Source organism: Ostrea edulis, chromosome 1 (assembly GCF_947568905.1).
Source record: "Ostrea edulis chromosome 1, xbOstEdul1.1, whole genome shotgun sequence".
NCBI lineage: Eukaryota > Metazoa > Mollusca > Bivalvia > Ostreida > Ostreidae > Ostrea > Ostrea edulis.
Window position 1 is genome coordinate 102,247,997 of NC_079164.1, and position 9,641 is coordinate 102,257,637.

The 9,641-nt window shown below is 34.0% G+C and overlaps 1 long non-coding RNA gene across 1 annotated transcript in view; it reads right to left on the reverse strand.

The window, feature by feature from the left end:
* Nucleotides 1-1,122: 1,122 nt before the first annotated feature.
* The window catches only part of LOC125669172 (uncharacterized), a 38,673-nt gene continuing 30,154 nt past the window's right edge, over nucleotides 1,123-9,641 (reverse strand). Inside the window, exons 3-5 of the long non-coding RNA XR_007367784.2 lie at nucleotides 8,195-8,296; nucleotides 7,939-8,052; nucleotides 1,123-1,231 (exon numbers count right to left, since the gene is read on the reverse strand). This is a non-coding gene — a long non-coding RNA (uncharacterized LOC125669172). The remainder of the gene's footprint in view (nucleotides 1,232-7,938; nucleotides 8,053-8,194; nucleotides 8,297-9,641) is intronic.

Genomic DNA, 9,641 nt, shown 5'->3' on the forward strand with positions numbered 1-9,641 from the left:
ATACCCCCCCCCCCCCCCGAACTTCGTTTGGGGGGTATAATGAAACAACAGAATGGTATGTTTAATGTTTCTGTTTTATAAATTGATGAAATTCTTGTTTGTTTACAAAATAAACTCTGTATAAATATCCTGCTGCGTTTGTTTCTGTTATGATGTCATTGCAGTGGCGGATCCTGGGTTTACGAAAAGGGGTGTGTGAAAGTCAAGTATTAGCCAAAATACTCAGCCATTTTGGGTGCCAATCTGGAATTTTACTCACACTATTTCTATTATTTAAATTTGTGGTGAAATGGGAGGGGGGGGGAGTTTAAATCCTCCACTGCATTGCATTAGCAAGAAGCCAGGTGAAAGTACAGGAACTGACTTATGAAGTGGTGATTGTATTCATACGCAAGAAAAGACTGATCACATGATCTACTTCATGTTACACGAAATTGAACGTCAATTTCATTAGTACTGTCATATAAGGAAGTGCATTGGCAAATGTACATATAAAACCTTAAAACAAGTAAATATACAGTATGCAAGTCATGTCCCTCCAAGCCTTTTATACAACTATGAACCCAGTTTGCTGCTACACATACAGGAAATTATAAGACTAGCTTAGATCTACAGATTCAGATAAATTTCTCCATAAAATTCATTTAGCCCTGACCTCAGGGGCCTGAACACTTGACCCAGGGGTCATGCATTTCACAATCCTTCATGCTCATTATAACTAATTGCAGATAATTTATCTGCTCAACATTTTGGGATACAAGAATTGTTTAAAACATTTTATGATGCATAAAAATACTCATATTTTCTGCATCAACTATTTAGCCCCATTCTGGGGCCTGAACACTCAACACAGGGGTCTGGTTTTAACAATGCAGGTAGAGGCCTCCAATGCTCATAACAACAATGCAATTAGTTTGCTACTTGGTCAAGAACAAATATGATTTTTATGGCCCCTGCATCAGGGGTTCAGGCTCCAGGGTGGGGCTAAATAGGTTGTACAGAGAGAAAAAAATGTTACAACTGCTGAATGTACTTTGTTCATTAATTTAGATAAAAAAAAAATTAAGATCATTTTTCAGTGTTTATTTTTTCAAAACAAATTTTGTTCTCCTACCTCAAGAAAAGGTTACACACAAATTCTGATGACAACAGGTCCAGTAGTTTTCTGAGAACTTGAAAATCTTAATGATCGGGACAGGCATGGATGACATATCATTACTCAAAGGATTACCTAAAAAGTGAAAGGTATAGTTAAAACATGTGTTAATTATTCTCTAATGAAGAAATGGACCAATATTTATAAGCATCAATAACTGATACAGTACCCGCAACGTTATTCTTGACATTCCTATCGTGCATGTATCCTATCGTATCGTGCGTGTATCCTATCATATCGTGCGTGTATCCTATCCTATATCAGGTTTTCCGTTTTCTATCGTGTTTTGCGTTTATCAGGTCTATTGTGTATCGTGTTTTGCATGTATCAGGTTTTCCATTTATCATGAAAATCGTTTATCGTGTAGCTTCGGAAACTATCGGGATCGTATATTAAATCTAATGAAAAAGTACGATACTTTCCAAAAGCTTTATTCGTTTTGTTAAAGAAGCTATTTTTAGGAATCGAGGAAAGATACCGTATTTTGCCGAATATTATACGCAGTGGTGTTTAATACGCACCCCCCACTTTGAGCCTAAAAGTTGGTGAAAAAACGCACTTCGGGTGTATAATACGCAGCAAAAATTTTGACTAAGTGGTAATCTTTATTTTATACTTGGTGTTAATTTTCACTTAATGTTTTTGCAGAAATAATGAATTCTAAACAACGCACAATAATTTGCAAACTTTTTGAGATGAGGTCTACATCGCGGTAATCTTCAATGAGAATCTTCAGGGAAATATCAACCCGGACAAGCCTGTTCATTTCAGCAAAGCACGAGATTTTGTAGCATTAAAGTCTTAACTGACTCGATATTTCCTTTGTTGAAACTTAAAATCAATCAAATAGCCGATGTTATAAAAATAAAATTAAACAATTAAACTATCGCTTATTTTACTGTAATCAACACACCATGGTAGGTACAAAGATGCAAATTATCAACCCGTTAACTACGATGACTATTAAAATGTGTAAAAAAAAAAATTTGTTAGGTATTTCTTTACCCGGAGGGGGTATCTAACAAAAGCAGTGTACACAACAATGGCTTCGTAAAACACACGCTTTTACGCAAGAATAGTTATTTCAAAGATTCAAATAAGTATTTCATTAAAAATTAGGCCTATTCATAAAACTTACAGTAAACAAACTTTTAGCAAGTGACAAAATTATTTTCCAACAATTTTAGCACGTGTCAAGGCATTATTGTTTACACGTGCTTTCAATAATGGCGGCATGCGATGTAATGAATAGTCAGATCCAATGCAATTTGATTGGCTGTTTGTTTCATGATAATTGAATTATTTAGATATTGTAAGTATATATATCACATTTTCTGCAATTTTACGTTTCTGTAGTAATTTTCTTGAGGTCGAATTTTCTACTTAATAAATAGGTGAACGTGAAAAGGCGTACAGTATCCGAAGCCTTGGTCTTTGAGTGAAATATTACACTACTTAATCACCGAGTTTCATCTGGAAAAAAGGTCAAAAACCTATTGTGGTATATAATACGCACCCCTTTCTGGCACAAAAATATTCTCTAAAAAAAGTGCGTATTATATTCGGCAAAATACGGTAGTATGTTTAAAGGAGAACATAAAGCTGTCGATTTTAAGGCAGAAAAAGAGCTATATGTCTGTCCAGAGAGGGTGAAAATTTATCACAATTTCATTCTAAGTAGTTTGGAAAGTAGGCAGTGGTTTGCCGAGCAAACCGAGGACAGTAAAACTGAAAGCTCCTTCATCTGGAGTTCATAAAGATTTCTTTGTCTAACAATTATTTGTAATTAACACTAACAGAGAAATAGGAAGTTCCGATCTAAAAGGAAAAATCAGTAAATTACATTGTTTACTTATTACATATATTTTAATAATGGTTCTTTTTCTTCCGATTTTTTTTCCACCTGTATTCAACATATATACCAACTACTGAACTTGTGCGCATTCTTATCAATCTGATTTTGTGTATCACCCGTGTTTTGACAGTAAACATTCTCAGGGACATTGTATTTCACACATTTAGAAGATTAAGTTTTAAAAGAGTGCAAAGGTATTGCATCTCCCAAAATTCTGCTCAAATGGGCACGATTCAGCTGTCATCGTTGTTTTTTATTTGTACATGTACACATGTACCAATAGTCGTACGTGTAGATACTGGAAATTTATGCTGGTTTTGATGATTATTTGAATTTTTTTACATGCTAAACACAAACATTTTAAAGCGTTTCTAAATTGCGAATTTAAATCAACCCGGGTTTCGTATATGTTTTTTAATAGTTTATTTTTTGTTAACAAAGTATCAATTCATATAAATATGTTCCAATTACTTATGACTATCAATTATCTCTCATAGTGTAGAAATATCTAACATTTGAGCATATGGTGTAGTGCAGTGGATTGTTTTTAAAGCGGTCATTATGAAAATAATTGTAGTTGTTGAATGAGCGGTGAACTCAGAGCTTGATGCAAAATAACCCCCTCCTCGCTACACACAAAATATTACTTGGTTTTATTTGACATCCAAGATAATAGACATTAGAATAAGAGAGCTATTGAAGCATGATATCACTACATTATATTACATTTTGTTAATTCCCTGTTTAATTGCTAAACGCTCGGCATCAAGTGTGAATGTCACGGGTCCTCGGAGATGAGTGAAATATTCTCGGGCGAGACGTTAAGCAAGATAAAATTCAATCACTCCCTGTATGATTCACATTTTAAACATTAGGTGACAATATACGTTTTAGAATCATTGGCTGAGAAAATTCATATAGATATCAAATAATACCGTATTTAGTTTAGTTTTCGGATTTTAGCTGTAATTGACGTTAAAAAACCCAAATAGAATTAAAAAAAACCAACAAAAATAAACGTACTACCGTGGATAAATAAATTATACGTTTTAGGTATATATTGAATATTGAAAGCCTTCAATATTATTATCAACATAATGTAATTATTTTGTACGCATCAAACTTTCGTTCTGTCTAAATTGTTTCTAAATCCTATCATGCGTGTATCGTGTTCTATCGTTTATCATGTCAAGAATAACGTTGCGGGTACTGTAACAATGTCTTCTCTGCTATCAAGATAAAACCTTTTTCTTTTTAAATTTTATTCTGATATTTTGAAGACATTTTTAATTTGTTGTGAGATATCCATCAGAAGTACACAAGTAATCTCACAGATTTAATAGTAAAACTTGTGTTGATTAAATATTAACACTAGCAGCAAACCCCTCCTCTCCAACTCGAACTACAAGCACCTGCATATTACAATCTTATCAAACATGGCAATGAATGGCCAAAACAGGGTCTGACTGTAATAATGAATTTCGTGTTACATGGTGGAAAATATGACAATATAAAAAAATCGTGAAAAAGAAAGAGAACATTCTGTGTTTCAAATATGTCATTTAGCAAAATCTGCATGATAGGAAAAATAATCAATCAGAATAGTCAAATAGAATTTATACTTCTAACCTATAGAATTCATACTTCTAACCTAAAACATATTTTAATCGGAGGATAACAGTGCATCTTTGACATTGTTTTAGTTCTTGTCATTAAACACAACAATAAATATCACTCAATTATCAAAAAATGAACTCCTTTCCAATTTGTTGGCTTTTCTATACATGCATTATAATGATTACCATGCACACAACACCATAAATCACATCTTTCTTTCTTTTTTTTTTTTTTACTTTCGCAGCTGGTTTGAAAAGGTATGATCATTTTTTACACAATAAATCATATTTTCTTTAGAAATCTGATTATCACATCTTACAAATTTTTTGTCATGTGTGAAAAGTTTCATCTTTTTTTTTCCCCCTCGAATTCATGATCTAAAAAAATGGTTTGAAATAATCTCAAATGAAAGAGTTGTTCAATTTACACCTAAATCCACCTAAAAAAATAAGCATCAGATCCATAGCTAACATGATAGGCGTCATAAAAACGTCACAAAGCTGTCACGTCTATTCAGGTCTACCTTAGTCCCCTAAAGTATAGGTGGTCTGTAATACCTTACGGTTACTTCCCCTAGACAAATCGTCATCCACTCACTAAACAAAGAAATTGAATTAGCGAACCCATAAACATAAATAATTTTAACCTCTTTGGAATTTATTCCCATGCCTGGTGTTAAAGATTGCGATCGAATTATGCATGTCAGCCCAAGTCAATCGGTGCAGGTGGTAAGTGAGGCACCACGAAGACGGCCAAAATTGTCAAGACAATGTCCATCACCGGTCACTACACTTTCCTGACAGATGTAAATAAACCAAGTCACCTTCACAAAGACCAGTCATGTGATGCCTAGTGTACTGACCAGACACTGGTCACTAAAGCCAGCAGTGGACAGCATTTAGGAATTAATTCATTGCTCGATGTTTTCAGGAGCCGATTCAATACACAGTCACGAACACATGAACCTCAGTCTCCATACAGACACATACTTATCAATTTATAAAGGTTTGACTATTAATTAACAGACACATATTTATCAATTTATAAAGCTTTGACTATTAATTAACAGACACATATTTATCAATTTATAAAGCTTTGAATATTAATTAACAGACACATATTTATCAATTTATAAAGTTTTGACTATCAATTAACAGACACATATTTATTAATTTATAAAGTTTTGAATATTAATTAACATAACTTAGCTGTGCAAAAAACTACATTATTGAATTTCTCTGCAACTTTGTGTGCATGGAGAACAGGATTTTGGTAACACACATTAATTTGTCATACTGTTCAAAAAAGGTTAGCATTAGCAGATCATATCATATTATATTGATCTTAATAATATAGTGTTTTATTTTCAAGTTGGTAATTTTACAGATATAAGATCTTATGCCATTTAATTTCATTCAATTGTGTTTTATCATTTTATTCCTCTCCTTATTCTAATAAAGTTTGTTTTAATTAAGGTGCTATATAAATTTTCTTCTGCTATTCTCCTCATGCTTGTTTTAAAGGTCTTTTTCTGTCTGGTATAATTACACAATATGTAACTTAAGTTCTTTCTCCGTCAGGTAATTACACAATATGTAACTAAAGGTCTTTCTCCGTCTGGTAATTACACAATATGTAACTTAAGGTCTTTCTCCGTCTGGTAATTACACAATATGTAACTTAAGGTCTTTCTCTGTCTGGTAATTACACAATATGTAACTAAAGGTCTTTCTCCGTCTGGTAATTACACAATATGTAACTTAAGGTCTTTCTCTGTCTGGTAATTACACAATATGTAACTAAAGGTCTTTCTCCGTCTGGTAATTACACAATATGTAACTTAAGGTCTTTCTCTGTCTGGTAATTACACAATATGTAACTAAAGGTCTTTCTCCGTCTGGTAATTACACAATATGTAACTTAAGGTCTTTCTCTGTCTGGTAATTACACAATATGTAACTAAAGGTCTTTCTCCATCTGGTAATTACACAATATGTAACTATAAAGGTCTTTCTCCGTCTGGTAATTACACAATATGTAACTATAAAGGTCTTTCTCTGTCTGGTAATTACACAATATGTAACTAAAGGTCTTTCTCCGTCTGGTAATTACACAATATGTATAATAACTTCATGACCTCTGTTCTGTGTCATGCATCAATTCATTTTCTTGTTATGGTGTATAACACCTTAAAACTTTGAATATTTTGGTTTTGAGGCTGTAAATATATCTATAAACATCACAGGTTGATATTTATCTCTGATTGGTTGTAAAAAGCCATTCATGCAAATCATAGTTTACCTGTGTACAAGTTCAAAGTATTAAATTCATTCAAGAATTTGCAGCAGACACCCGCCCACCACCTTTTATTTTTGCCTTACATTTGATATTTCTTAGTAATGATGTTTTTCTGTTGTAGATGGAATATTAGATAACTGATGTGAAGCTAAAAGATCTAAATGCACATTTATAATGATATAATAACAACTGTTGCACTCCCACAGGCAAGCTGTTCCGGTCTGTTGCACTCCCACAGGCAAGCTGTTCCGGTCTGTTGCACTCACATACATGAGCTGTTCCTATATTTGGTTTTTGAGTTTAAGTTTATAATTCTACCATGGTTAATTATTACAAAGATCAGAGGAATGTCACAGTCATTATTCTGCAATATACCTTCATAAATGATAACCGATTATGAGAAAATTGATCCACATCTCGTTTGCACTTCGTGTTTTGCTAATACAACTGTCAAGTCAATAACTGATAATTCATTTTATAACCATAAACAGGGCCATCAATCTCTTTGAATTGGGTCCGATAAACGGACCCTTCCCAATTGGGAAAAAACCCAAAAATTCCCAATTTACTTATCTAGAAATTCCCAATATCAGAAACTTTTTACATTGTGGGTATAAAAAAAATTAAATCGTGTTAGTTTCATTTTTATTTATAACTTCTCGCGCATTTTCGACAAGGTCCGTAAAGTAAAATTTCCCAATCTAACCCAAAACATCCAATAATTTTCCCAATCTAATGGGACCTGGACCCTGTACCAATAAGGACAGTGAAAGCCCTGATAAAAGCTAATCAACCTGTGTTGCAAAACAAATTTATAAATCAAGGAAGAACATTTGCCATTCAGTATAAATCAATCGTCTGAACTTCGAGATAGATACGCATGTACACAAACATGTCGATGCACACAGTTTTCTTGGACTGTGTATTCAAAGCAGCTGATATAATCAGTCAACATCAAACTAAATACTTGAAAAAATTTTCAAAATATATCTAGTATACCCTATGATCTCACCTTTTTCGTCAGCAAACAGTCTGTTTTGGAAAATGTCATGACGTCATGGTGACCTAATTCATGGTTATGTAGGTAAACGATCAAATGCATATTTCTGGGCTGTAGTAGAATAGTCTAAGAAATAAAGATAACAATTTTGTGTATATTGCAAGATAACCTCCTCAGTCTCAAAATGTTGTTTGAAATATAAAATAAGTTACGTTTGTTTTAGAAGGTGAATTAGAACAATTTCTACTCATCTGGTTTTGGCACTTACACTAATCCAGGCTCCTGTCACTGAAGCATTGGTAGAAAACGTTCACTTTGTAACTGGGAAGTCACGAGTTTGAGCCCCACTCACGCCATGGCTGTGTCAAACCTGCAATGTAAACATAAGTAATGACAGCTCCTTCACCAAATGCTTGGTATGTCTGCATGTCTAACATGTTTCATACCGATTGTTAAGCCGTTCTTGGCACACTTATTCAGACTACAGATTACTCTGATGACCTGATGAAGTTATAGGCCGCATGGAGGGTGTGACCAGTCAACAAGGGATGCTTACTCCTTCTAAGCACCTGATCCCACCTCTGGTATATCCAGGGGTCTGTGTTTGCCCAACTCTCTATTTTGTATTCCTTATAGGAGTTATGAGATAAGAACTTCAAAACAGAGGCCCCATGTCGCGGCAGCATTGGCCAGGGTTGTGACTGAATTCCTCAGAAATCAGAGGAAAACTGGTCAAAAAGGAAGGAAAACATCTCACCCTACCTGGAAAATATCATTTTTTATCACTTTCGATGAAACCTAGAGGGTTCCATTTTTTCAAAAAATAGTCAATAAGAGGAACAAGAGGCCCATGGGCCACATCGCTCACCTGACTCACCTTGGCTCATATTTCAAGATTTTCCCTATACATTCACATGTAATACTTTGGTCCCTATGGCCTACATTTACATTTTTCACAATGCTATGCGAGTTATTTCCCCATAATTACAGATGGTGCGCAGCACATTGCAGTCCTCAGTTGACGGTGTCATATAAGGAATAAATGGAAACTAGAGTTGGGTACCGCAGAAAATTAAGGTACCGTGGAATTTGCAAAATACCGCGGTACGTACCACAGTATACCGCAGATTTCATCTTTTAATATCATTATTCAATTTTAGCGGATTTTAGTTGTGAATTATTGTATATAATGAGCAGTTATTAGTTTATTGATTGTAAATTGCATTTAATTTATTCATGAATATAAATAATAAGGAAAACATCTTATCTAAATTTATTTTGAAACCAGTTAACAGAACAAAAGTTTAATCCAAACATAAAAGTATATCGTACATATAATATAGCAGTGTCTTTGTATCATGACTAGAATTGACTGTGACTAGACTACCGACTGGAACGACTATCAAAATAACTAATAGGGGGAACCTGTGGAATTTATTTGACACGATCTCAAAGTCTAGAAGTTCTTAGAGTCACGAGTGATGAGAATTTCTACATGTACGATACGCATGTCCACTTCTCTAAAGAGAATAACGAGAACTTGTGCACACAAACGTGTTCTTCGACCACAATTCCTACATTCTTGCACCTCAAACCCATTTACTATAGGTGTTCAGAATCGGCAGGAATTTGTACTCGCGTGAAGAACGGTGGTTTGACTTTTGAACACACAAGTCTGCATCTGTCATTTTATATTTTTTTACTCAAGGTTTGCC